Source organism: Cynocephalus volans, chromosome 7, assembly GCF_027409185.1.
Source record: "Cynocephalus volans isolate mCynVol1 chromosome 7, mCynVol1.pri, whole genome shotgun sequence".
Taxonomy (NCBI): Eukaryota; Metazoa; Chordata; class Mammalia; order Dermoptera; family Cynocephalidae; genus Cynocephalus; species Cynocephalus volans.
Window position 1 is genome coordinate 125,974,198 of NC_084466.1, and position 13,270 is coordinate 125,987,467.

General features: G+C 38.0%; 1 pseudogene; it reads right to left on the reverse strand.

Moving 5' to 3' along the window:
* Nucleotides 1-11,312: 11,312 nt before the first annotated feature.
* LOC134381767 (large ribosomal subunit protein mL42-like) lies at nt 11,313-11,725 on the reverse strand (annotated as a pseudogene).
* Between the last annotated feature and the right edge of the window lie 1,545 nt (nt 11,726-13,270).

Here is a 13,270-nt window from a genome sequence, read left to right on the forward strand (position 1 = left end):
TGAATTCAACAAGAGTGGATGTCTCCTTCGCAGCCGGACTGTCCTCATGGATTAAAACGGCCGTGTCCCACTTCAAGGAGTGGGCAGGAGTGATTGGGGTTGGCATGTTCTTATGTGGGGGAACTGTGCTCCTACTATGGTTGGTCTGCAGATTAAAAGCCCAGACCCAGAGAGACAGGGTAGTCATCGCCCAGGCATTTCTAGCCCTGGAACAGGGGGCCAACCCTGACGTTTGGCTGTCCATGCTTAAGGATTAGCCTGCTCTGACTCCCCTTCCCCCTTCCTGTTGGCTGGCCTCCCTGAAGCTTGTTCAGAGGAGTTCGCCCTTGCTCAAACAGGTCTATGTGTAACAACAGGCTCCAGTGTGTCCAGAGACGGGCAACTTCCCCCAGACTTGAACCAACCTAAGACATGGTGCCCGGTGGCGATAGGGTCAACCTATGACGGGTAAGGTCAAAGTCTGTGGAGGGACGACCTAGGACAGGAACGCTGGCTAATTTGTCCGCGACCGCCGAGCTTGTACCAGCCGCTTTAAATGATAAAAAAGGGGGAGATGTGAGGAGCTGCCCGAAATCGCCATTACAAGATGGCGCTGATTTCCGGTGGAGGGCAGGGCTGCTCGGTAACACGCCTGGGCCGATTAGGCAGCCACCAATAAGGTAGGAGCACGTCCTAGGCGAGGAGCAGTCTCTATATAAAGGGCGCGGGTTCCCTCGCTCGGGGTCTCCATTTTTGGCAAGCTTATGCTCTCCCTCTCAAGATGCATTAAAGCTGATCTGCAGAAGGATCCTTTGTGTGCTGCGTCGTTCTTGCTGGCGAGACGGTAGCGCGGAACACAGTTGCACTATAAAATATCAACATGCAAAAATATTCTGTTTTACAGAAACCAAAAATATATGGAAATATTTCAGTTTTATGGAAACTAAAATAAAAATTTCATATAATTTTCTGGTGTAAAAATATTAATTCTTCTTTCGCATATTCTCAATTTGAGCATTCTCGTCTCATTGAGTATACAAAACCAGTGGCAGGCTGGATTTGCCTGTATTGTTTGTGGATACCTGGTATGAGACATTCCGCTGTTGGTGCAGCTATTATGGGAAACAGTTTGGAGATTCCTTAAACAACTTCAGATAGAACTGACATATGATCCAGCAATTCCACTGCTGGATATATACCCAAAGGAACGGATCATCATGTTGAAGAGATACCTTCACCCCCATTTTTATCTCAGCTCTATTTACAATCACCAAGAGTTGGAACCAACCCAGATGGCCATCATCAGATCAATAGATAAGGGAAGAGTGGTATGGATACACAATGGAATGTTGCTGTGCCATAAAAAGAATGAAATATTGCCATTTGCCGCAACATGGATGAACTTAGAGAAAATCCTGTTAAGTGGAATAAGCCAGGCACAGAGAGAGAAATACCACATGTCCTCACTCATAAGAGGAAGCTAAAAAATAAACATAAATAAAAGAAAGAAAGAACGATACAATAATCACAATACTACATTGAACTTTAAAAAGAAGAACTGAGGTTACTAGAAGTGGGAAAGTGGGTGGGGGGAAGGTAGGAATGGGTAAAGAGCTAAGAATAATGATAACAGTGAATATTGTTGAATATAATAATTCTGATTTGAGCATCATATATTGCACACAGGTATTGAAAGTCAACTCTGTAAGACCATTCCTTTCTCTCCATATCCTCACTAACATTTGTCATTCTCCATCATTTTGATTGTAGCCAGTGTAACTGGGGTGAGGTGATATCTCAATGTGGTTTTTTTAAAAGAAAATTTTTTTAACTCCTCGATATACATTGTAGTTGATTTTCATGTCCCTTTACCTGTTTCTCTTTCCCCCACTCCCTATGTCACCTCCCCACCATGAGCATTTCCTGATGATTAGGGATGTCGGGTATTTATTAATGTGCCTATTAGACATTTGTATGTCTTACTTAGAAAAATGTCCATTCAGCTACTTTGCCTGTTTTTTAATTGGGTTATTTGGTTTATTACTGTATACTTGGTTGAGTTGCTTGCATATTCTCGATATTAATCCCTTGTGGTATATATGGTTTGCGAATATTTTCTCCCACTCTGCAGGTTGTCACCTCACTCTGTTGACTGTTTCCTGCTGTTCAGTAGCTTTTTAGTTGATAATCCCATTTATTAATTTTTTCTTTCATTGCTTGTGCTTTTGGGCTCTTTTTCATAAAGTCTATGCCCTGTCCTAGTTCCTGAATTGTTTTCCCTTTATTTTCCCTTAGTAGTTTTACACTTTCAGGTCTTATAATTAAATCTTAAATCCGTTTTGAGTTGATTGTGGTATATGGTGAGAGGTGCTGGTCTAGTTTCATTCTTGTGCATATGGATGTCCAATTTTCCCAGCACCACTTATTGGAGAGGCAATCTTTTCCCTAATGTAGGTTTTGTTGCCTCTGTCAAACATCAGTTGGCTGTGAGTCTGTGCATTGATTTCTGGGCTGCTTATTCTGTTCCACTGCTCCAGGTGTCTATTTTTATGCCGGTACCATAATGATTTGCTTATTATATTTTTGTAGGATGATTTGAAGTCAGGAAGTGTTATGCCTCCAGCTTTGTTTGTTCTTCTTGTTGTTGTTGTTGCTGTTATTGTTGTTGTTCAGGTTTGCTTTGGCTATTCAGAGTCTTCTGTATTTCCCTAAGAATGTTAGGTTATTTTTCTATTTCTTGGAGTAATGCGATTGGTATTTAAATAGGTACTGCACTGAATTTGTAGATTGCTTTGGGTAGTGTGGACATTTTCACAATGTTAATTCTTCCAATCCAAGAGCATGGAATGTCTTTCCATCTTTTTGGGTCCTCTTTAATTTCTTTCCGTAGTGGTTTGTAGTTATTGAAGAGATCTTTCACCTCCTTGATTGAATTGATTCCTAGGTATCTCATTTTGGGGGGTGACTATTGTAAATGAGCTTACCTTCTTGATTTCTCCTTATGTTATGGGAGAATACAAGTGTAAGTGATTTGAAGGCTTTAATTTTGTATCCTGAAACATTACTGAAATTATTAACCAGCTCTAAGAGTTTGTTTGTTAGAGTCTTTAGGTTTTTCTATGTATAGGACCATGTCATTTGCAAGTAGGGATGGTTTGACTTTGTCTTTTTCAATCTGGATGCCATTTATTTCTTTCTGTTGCCTGATTGCTCTGGCTAGTACATCCTGCTCTATGTAAAATAGGAATGTGAAAGTGGGCATCCTTGTCTTCTTACTGTTCTTAAGGGAAAAGCCTTCAGTTTTTCCCTATTCAGGATGATATTGGTGGTGGGCTTGTCATATATGGCTTTTGCTGTGTTGAGATACTTTCCTTCTATACGTAATTTACTGAAGCCTTTGTGATAAAGTGATGTTGAATTTTGTTGAATACATTGTCTGTGTTTATTGACATAATCATACAGATTTTGTTCTTGATTTTGTTAATGTGATGTGTCACATTTATTGACTCCCATATGTTGAACCATCCTTGTATTTCTGGGATGAATCCCATTTGATCATGTTGTGTAATTTTTTCAGTGTGTTGCTGTATTCTGATTGCTAGTGTTTTACTGAGGTTTTCTGTGTCTATGTTCATCAGATATATTGGCTTGTGGTTTTCATTTTTTGTTGTATCTTTGTCTCATTTGGGTATCAAAGTGAAGCTGGCCCCAAACAATGAGTTTGGGAGATGGACTTTTTTTCAATTTTTTGGAATACTTTGAATAGAATTGGAATTAATTCCTCTTTAAGGGTTTGGCAGAATTCAACAGTAAAACCATCCAGCCCTGGTTTAGTCTTGGTAGTATTTATGTGTCAGAAATATATCCGTTTCCTCCAGGTTTCCAAATTTGTTGACATATAATTGTTTATAACAGTCTCTAATAATTTTTTTTTTATTTCTGTGGAATCAGTTGTAATGTTTCCTTTTTTATTTCTGATTTTTGTTATTTGGGTCTTCTCTTTCCTTGTTTTTGGTTAACAGCCTAGCTCATGGTTTATCTATTTTGCTTATCTTCTTAATAAAACAACTTTTTGTTTCATTGATCTTTTGTATTGATTTTTTGGGTCTCTATATCATTTAGTTCCGCTCTGACATTAATGTAATTAATTATAACATATTTTGGGGATTCAATGTCGATATATGTTGAGCAAATAAATATCACTAGTATGTGCATTGTTACAAATTGTACTTATTCTCTCCCTCTGAAAGAGTAATGGTTACTCTGGTGATTTGTTGCCCAGATGATCTGTCCAATGCTGAGAAGTGTGTTCAGGTCCCGAATATTACCATAGAGCAGCTACTTCTTCTGTCACTCTGGAATGGGCTTTGTGGTGAGAGATATCCTCTTCTTTACTTTGGTCTCTGCTGGTTACTCTAATTGTGTCAATGCACTCCAGTGACTGATGCACCATCTGTGTGGTGTTGTGGTGTCTAGCCACTTTTGCAGCAGCTGAGGTTACTGTGGTGACTCTTGTGGAACAAACACATGGAGGTGAAGTTTTTGGCATGCTCCTTGGTGCTGGCACTATGCCTGCTTGTGGGCACTTGGTCTAGTCCCTGGATACATGCCTCAGGTCACCAAGTGGGCCCTGGAGTGCCTGGGCTGGACCTAATTATTTGTCCTTTGCTTACTTCTGAAACAGGGGAACTTCCTGTGGGAACCAGTACTTGAGCTGCGTGGTTGAGCTAAATCCTGCTTTGCTGCTGTTTTCCGAGAGAAGCCTTTTTGTGCAGCTCAGGGTTTAATGGTTGACCTTATAGGTACTTCCAGCTTTCGAGAGACTCAGTGAAAATAGTTTGTGTAGAAACTCTGATCTGGGCCTCAGTTTTTTAATAAACTGCACACCATGCAATTATGCATTTCTGATCAGTCTCCTGTGAGTGGTCCTGTGCTGACTGGGGAGTAGATCGGCTGTCCTTCCTCTGTCCTAGAGTTCTCCCAGTGGGCCCATCTCCCCTACTGCCTGTGCTCCAAATACTTCGATGGGATGGACCCTGCACACTGGTCCCTTGAGATGACTCACCAGTCTCTGAATGGCTCCCCTTTTCAGCCGTTCTGGCTCCTTGTTCCTGTGTGGGTCCATGGGAACCCTATTAGTAGTCTTGCTCTCCTGGGGGCCACCAAGGCCCTCTTCACCCCTGCTGCCCCCATCAACTCCATCTGAAGGGCACAGATGCAGCTTCTGCTGGCTTCTACTCCATGTGCTAAGCAGCTCCAGGTTTAAAGTGGCCATGGCCTGAAATGCTCCCAACAGTTTTCTCCTTCACTCATCCTGGTTTCTCTCAACTTCATGAAATCTGTAGGTCTCTCCTCCCCTTCCCCTATGCCCCAGCAGCCCCAGCTTTGCTGTTGTTACATTTTTATGCTTTATGGTTATAAATTGGTTGATTTCTGGGAGAGAGTGATGCTGGAAACCGTCAATTCTGCCATCTTGACTGGAAGTCTATCTGTCCCTCATGTCTGAAGGAGAGCCTTGCTGGGTAAAGAATTCTTTGCTGGCAATTTTTTTCTTTTAGTGTTTTGAATATAACTTTTCACTTACTTCTGGGCCTGTAGGGTTTTCATTGAGAAGTCTGATGTTAGTTTGATGGGGGTTTCCCTGGAAGTGACCTGAAGCTTTTCTCTTGCTGCTTGGAGAATTCTCTCTTTGTCTTTGAGCTTTGCAAATTTAGCAATGATGAATCTTGTGGATGATCTTTTTGGATTGAATATTTTCTACCTTTGGGCATCCTGGAACTGAAGGTCTGTATCCCACCCTACACCTGGGAAGTTTTCTGTTACTATTTCCTTGAATAGGTTTTCCATACCTTTTCCTTTCACATTCCCTTCAGGAGTACCCACGATTTGGATGTTAGAGTGCTGGAGGTTGCCTACTGTCTTAGATTTTCCTCATTATTTTAATTCTTTTTTTACTTTTTTCTTTTTGCCTACCTGAGTTATTTCAAAAAGACCATCTTCAAGCTCTGAAATTCTTTCTTCTGCTTGCTCTACGCTGCTGCTCAAGCTCTCAGTTGTGTTTTTTATTTCATTGAGTGAGTCTTTCTTTTCTAGAAGATCTGCTTCACTCTTTTTTAAGGTATTAATCTCTTTGTAGATTTCCTCCTTCATATACTGGATATTTTTTCTTATTTCATTGTGTTCTCTAATTGAGTCTTCCTTTATTTCTTCACGTTTCCTTAAGATCATTGCATGGAATTCTTTTTCAGACATTTCACTGATTTCTGGTTCTGTGGAGTCTGACTTTGGAGCATTACTGTATTTTTTTGTTGTTGTCATTTCTTCTTCTTTGTTTGTACTTCTCGTAGTTTTTCATTGACATTTGGTCATTTTGTAGGGGGTTTACTTCTTCAATTACACTGAGGTTGGCTGCGGAGTAGCCCTGGTTGCTACTGTGGTGGTGAATTGTCTTTGCTTGACAGTAGGTTTGGTGGTAGTTATGTTAAACCACCTTGGGTACTGTTCCAGTTTTGGGGGTTGTAGAATGACCCCCTGCACCATATAGTTCTGCTGTGCTCAGCTCAGCAGGTCAGACCCTGTGCGCTGGTGCAAACTTCCAAGTCCAAGGTGAGGGGAGGGGTCACCACTAGCCACACAGTTCTGCAGGGCTGGCCTCAGCATGGGTTGGGGCACATGGCCTGGTGCTCCCTTCTGGTTCCAAGGAATACAGAGGGGCTTCTTCTAGCCATGTGGTTCTCCCTAGTGAAATTATTGAATACTAGGTAGGAAAGAATATATTTTAGGATTGCAAAGGGCAAAAAACTGGCTTCATCCAGAGGATCAATATTCAGGAGGGAATGGAGCTTCTGAAAGGCAGCATAATATATTGTAAGACCCCAAACACTCTAAGCAATCCTGAGCAAATAAAGCCAAAGACATAATACTACCTGACTTCAAATTATACTACAAAGATATAGTAAGCAAAACAGCATGCTACTGGCATAAAAACAAACACTCAGACCAATGAAACAGAATAGAGAACCCATCCATGTACTTACAGACAATTTATCAACCCACATACTTATAGATAACTTATCTTTGACAAAGGCAATGAGAACATACATTGGGTAAAAGACTGCCTCTTCAATAAATGGTACTGGGAAAACTGAACATCCATATGTAAAAGAATGAAACTGGACCTGTATCTCTTGCTGCATACCAAAATCACCTCAAGACAGATTAAATGTAAGACTTGAAACTCTGAAACTCTGAAAAGAAAACTTAGGGGTAACATTTCAGGAAGCAGGACTGGGCAGACTTTATGACGAAGATCCAAACAATATAGGGAACAAAAGAAAACCTAAACAGATGGAATTTATTTCGAACTAAAAAGCTTCTGCATAGCAAAAGAAACAATTAACAGAGCAAAAACACAACTTACAAAACGGAAGAAAATCTTTGCAAACTATGCATCTCATAAGGGATTAATATCCAGAAGAGACAAAGTCAAACAACTTACCAGTAAGAAAAACAAGGAACCCCATTTAAAAAATGGACAAAGGAGCTAAATAGGCATTTCTCATAGGAAGATATCCAAATGGCCAACACACACATGAAAAAATGCTCAACATCACTAAGCATCATGGAAATGCAAATCAAACCACATTGAGGTATCATTTCATCCCAGATTACCAAAAAGACAAAGAATAACAAATACTGAAGAGGATGCAGAGAACGGGAACTGTCCTGCACTGTTGCTTGGACTGTAAATTTGTGCAGCCTTTAAGGAAAATAGTATGAAGTTTCCTCAAACAACTACAGATAGAACTACCATATGATCCAGCAATCCCACTGCTGAGTATGTACCCAAAGGAAGGGAAATCATCATGTGAAGGGATACCTGCACTCCCATGTTTATCACAGCTCCATTTACAATAGCTGACAGTTGGAACCAACCTGCATGTCAAACGTCGCACAACTGGATAAGGAAAATGTGATATATTTACAGACTGGAATACTACTCTGCCATAAAAAAGGAATGAAATACTGCCATTCACACCAACATGGGTGAACTCAGAGAAAATCCTAAGTGAAATTATCCAGGCACAGAAATAAAAATACTTCATGCCCACACTCACAACTGGGAGCTAAAAAGTAAACAAATTAATTTCTTTAAAAAAGAAATAAAGATACAACAATAACAAGAATATTTTGAACTTTCAAAAGGAGAGAACAAAACTGAAGTTACCAGAGGTGGGAAGCAGGGGTGGGCAAGGTGAAACTGGTAAATGGCCACAAAAAATGATTACATTGTAAGATGTTGAATATACTAATTATCCTGATTTGAGCATCACATATTGCACACAGGTATTGATATTCAACTTTGTGCCTCACAGATATGTACAATGAACTATGTTGATTAAGAAAAGAAAAACACACACACACACATACATCTTCCTTACTCACACTACATCATATGATGTTCATCACCCTAACAATGAACGTTCAAGTAGTGTAAATTTTTTTATTAAGATCAATGATGCGATGACAGATCTTTTGGAGATTCCTCCATTTGCACACCCTTGGGATTGGAATAGATGCTAAGAATTGGAATTCTTGCATTACAGATATTACTCTTTAAAATTTTTTAATGAAATGTACTGATTGTGCATATTTAAGGGTACAGGCATATTTCAAAACATTTAGATTGGTTCCAAATCTTGGCTATTGTGAAACACTGCTGTGATAAATGTGGGAGTACAAGTATCTCATCGATATGATGCTTTTCATTCTTTTGGGCCAGTAGAAGGACTGCTAGGTCATACGGTAGTTCTATCAGTAGTTGTTTGAGAAATGGCCATACTATTTTCCGTAATGGCAATACTAATCTATGATCCCACCAATAATCTGTAAGTGTTCCTCTTTCTCTGCATCCTTGCCAGCACTTGTTATTTTCTGTGTTTTTGATAAGAGCCAATCTAACTGGGGTAATAGGATATCTCAAGGTGGTTTTAATTTGCATTTTACTGATGATTAGTGGTGTTGAACATTTTTTCATATACCTGTTGGTCACTTGTATGTCTTCTATTGATAATTGTCTGATTAGGTCATTTGTCCATTTCTTAATTGGGTTATTTCTTTTTTTATGATTGAGTTGTTTAAGTTCCTTTTATATTCAGGATATTTTCCCCTTGTACTTTGCAAACATTTCCTTCTATTCTGTATTTTTTATGTGTGTGTGCATTTTAATTAATATGTAATATATTTATGTATTTTTATATATAGGCAGACCAAAATATATGGCCATATCAAAAGAGATGGACAATCCATTTGATCAAATTGTACACACATTCGCAAAAAAAAACAAAATCATAAAAAACGAGAAGGAAGGGCAAACTTTCCTAATACTATTTTTTAAATTTACAAAAAGTATCCATAAAACACCATTCTCAATATTGAGATGGTTTAACTCCACCCCCTCCTGAAGACCAGAAATGAAACAAGGATGTCCACTATCATGACTTGTATTCAACACTTCCTGGAAATTGTAACCAGTGAAATAATACAATAAAGAGAAATTGAAATCCTAGAATTAGAAAATAAGAGTTGAAACAAATATTAAACCAGATCACGGAATTGTGTGCATAGAAATTACAAATAAGATTACAAATTATTAGCAATGATGAGTGAATTTAGCAGAGTTGCCAGATCTACGGTCATCAAAATGTTGATTATATTGCCCCATAGAAAAACAAACAGAAAAGTCATTTTAAAAAGTATACTACTTGCATACCAGCCAGCCACACACAAAAAATATATACCATTTACAATAACATCAAAAATATAATTTATTTAAGAAAAAAACCTAAGTGATGTGTAAACCATAACACTGAAAACAAAACATTACTGAAAAAATAAAGCCTAAGTAAATTGGAAGCCTTACCGTATTTATGAATTGAAAGATTCAACAAGGCAAAACACCAACTCTTTTCAAATTGGACTGTAGATTTAATGTCCCCCTGATAAAAACCCAAGCAGTGTTTTGGTCAAGTGACAAATTGATACTTTCAACATTTATTTGAAAATATAAAAACCTGAGTAGCCAAAAATTACTAAGGAAGTAGGACAAATTTGGAAGACTCACAATGCCGGACACCAAGTCCTGTTATGAAACTTTACGCCCAATACTGGAAACAACACAAAGTCCATCAAGCTCCCACATGTCTGAGTTTGGCCCTTCTCTCATCTTGTGTTGGTAAAGGATCAGAGCTGCACTGTGAATTTGGGAACTTCAAGAGCACTGAGATGAAGTGTGGGAAAAATAAGCTTGCCTTATGGATGAGGTCATTTCTGAATTTATGTCACAGTTCATTTATGCATGAGCAGGTTGATGGGTACGAGGTCATGGAACAGTTGTAATTGCAATTCAGGATCACATGATGCATTACAGGTGTATTAACATCATTATAAATACAAATTACAAGGCCAGAAGTACATCTAGACTTGGAGATTTGCTTTGTTACAAATACATATAATTCTACTACAAGCTAAGCATTAAGATAAATCTGTACACAAATATTAGCATACAGGATAACCAATACAAATATAAGTGAGAAAATGTTTCAAAATATAAATAGTTAGTACATTATTAACTCGGATTACTGTACTTGCAGTAAGAAAAACAGGAATCAAAAATTTATTTTATATCAAAATAGTATATTGTGTTTTAAAAATTGAATTCTACTAAAAGATTATTTGTACCTCTAGGTTTGTGTGTTGTGTGTGTCTGTTTATTTGCAACTTACAATGATACCTCTCTTATCCTCAAACTCTCCAAAGGTGGCCACATTGAAATATTCTAGAAGTTTCTCCTGAAATTTATGTTCACATTTCTAAATAATGCCTCTATTTCTTCATTTTATCAAATTTTAGACAATTTCTAAAATTTCCAGGTAAAAGAAATGAAAACTTACATCTCCCTCAGCACCCCATAGAAAATATACAAACACACACACCCACAAACAGACACATACACACACACTTACCTTTACTCCACTCTCCTCAATGTTTTATATTACAATATCTATAATCTCAATATTCATTGTTTATATCATTATAACTTCATAAACTTTGTTCATAGGTAAGAGAACTATGATTATGTTTCATCTGTTGTACATACTTGGACTTTAAATTGCCTGATTTATTTTATTATTTATTAACTTTCTAATATGTAAGACATTTTATTATTATTATTTTACTATATAACATACTAATTAATACACCAGATGGCATTTTCTCAGGTGGCAAATGGCAAATGAGGCATAGGTCTCTTTGATTCCCCAAGAACCTCAATGTTAACTGTCTTTTGGAGGATTCAATTTCATACAACATCTGTGATACTGTCCACGAGGATACCAACGGTGCTTTAGCAGTAAAGTATATTTTGCTAAGTTGTTCTATCATGAGTCCTTGCTTCAGTTGCTCACCTTTTTCTTCTAATATGGTTTTCAGTGCTTCATCATGTGTTTGTTCATTATTATGCCCAGGATCTGGTTGAGCGATAGGTTTTGTGTGTTCATTTAGAACGTCTACAGAAAGGTGGTAGCACACTATCGTCCTCCCATCAGATGTCAAAACAAGCTCTTTACAATGTAGAAGAACATGTAGATTTATGACAAAAACAATACAAAGCTGTGTCTCTGATTGGAAATCAATGTTTCAAGATAGTTCTCTTTGATATCACTCAATTTACTGCTGTTGCTGCCATACTGCATCAAGATGCTTATCAGCTGGTATGAAAAAAGATGGTTTGAGGAGAATGTGCGTTTAATATCTGCTTCTAGACAAAGCAATTTTCATCCACCAACAGGTCCTCTACACTAGGCCACCATCTTGTCTCAAACAAAATTTTCTGTTTTAATTCCTAATATTTAGAAGCAAATTTAGAATCATTGAAGATGCTCAGGGATGTTTCAAATTCCTAGAAATAATTTTCTAATTATTGAAGAACTTCAACTAAACCATCATATCTCCTTTATTCTTGGTGTCTGCACTGTTACCTGCATTGTCCCCCTGGTCCTTTCTGAAGTGGGTGTTTCCTAGGCCTGGTGCCCAGCAGCCTCCCTGACAGTCTCATCCCCCTACATGAAGCCTCCCGATTCCCAGAGCCCACGACTTCCTCTGAATTGGTTTTTGGTATTTGGATGGATCATATCACCTAGTATTTTTCGGAGAAATTAAAATAGGGTAATTTTTTCTTTACCAATTTGCAGGTCTGAAAATATCTTTTATCTATGAAAATATACGACAACAGCGGCTCTTGAGAATGCCATTCTGATTTCTAATTATTTATATATGATCTGACTTATCTTGGAAAGTTTTTATGATTTTTCCTTTAATCCAGTATTCTTAAATTCTGTATCCCCCATGTCTTGGGATGGATATTTTCAGTTTGTTCACTTGTAGGGACATTAGGTGGGAATTTCTACCACGATGGCAAAAAAAATGGAGGTCTTTCCACCAGTACTAATTCTCAGGAGTTTAAATCTGCCTGCTGAATTTTAGGAAAAAGATGGAGAAAGGAGCTACTCAGAATTCATTTGGATTCTGCCTTTATCTTTCTTTTGAGACCTGTGCCTTTCTCCTTCCCTGTCTCTGTCCAGTGTCCCTGAATGGAATGCAGGGCCTCTTAGGTTCAGTTCCTGTAAAGAGTCAGGCTCCCTTTCCTGTGAAGGAAAATGGTTACCTGATAAAATTGAGTTGTCTGTCCTTGGCATGGAGTCTTCTGTTTTCTGCTTCATTCTCCTTCTACCTTCTTTGACACCTGATTCTTTCACATACTGAAACTTATGGGGATTGTAGGGGTATAAATTAATCTGTTCATCCAAGACAAATCTTCCTCTTATGACATTAAGCTACAACTTCAATCTCTTTGCCAATTTAGTTACCATCCTTCCATCTTCTCTCTGTGTTTCAGAAGTTTGCAAAAGACTCGATGTCTAGTTGTCGTACTCCTCTTCTCATCGTAAACAGGAGTATTTCTCATTTTTAATTAATTCATCATTATTTTGATGAGATCCTGAACCAGAACAACATAATGTGCGGCTATCTGGTATGCAGAACCCAAATCTGCTTAAAAGTAAATAAATATTAAAAGTATTAAAAGTTGTTTATAAACAATGACATGATCACCCTAAAAAATTCTTATCTTGGCAACTACCATTTTTTTTTACTCAGACTTCTGGAATAATAATATTTCTTAGGCACATCTTCTGCTTATATAGCATATACTTTTCTTATTAATTTAACCCTT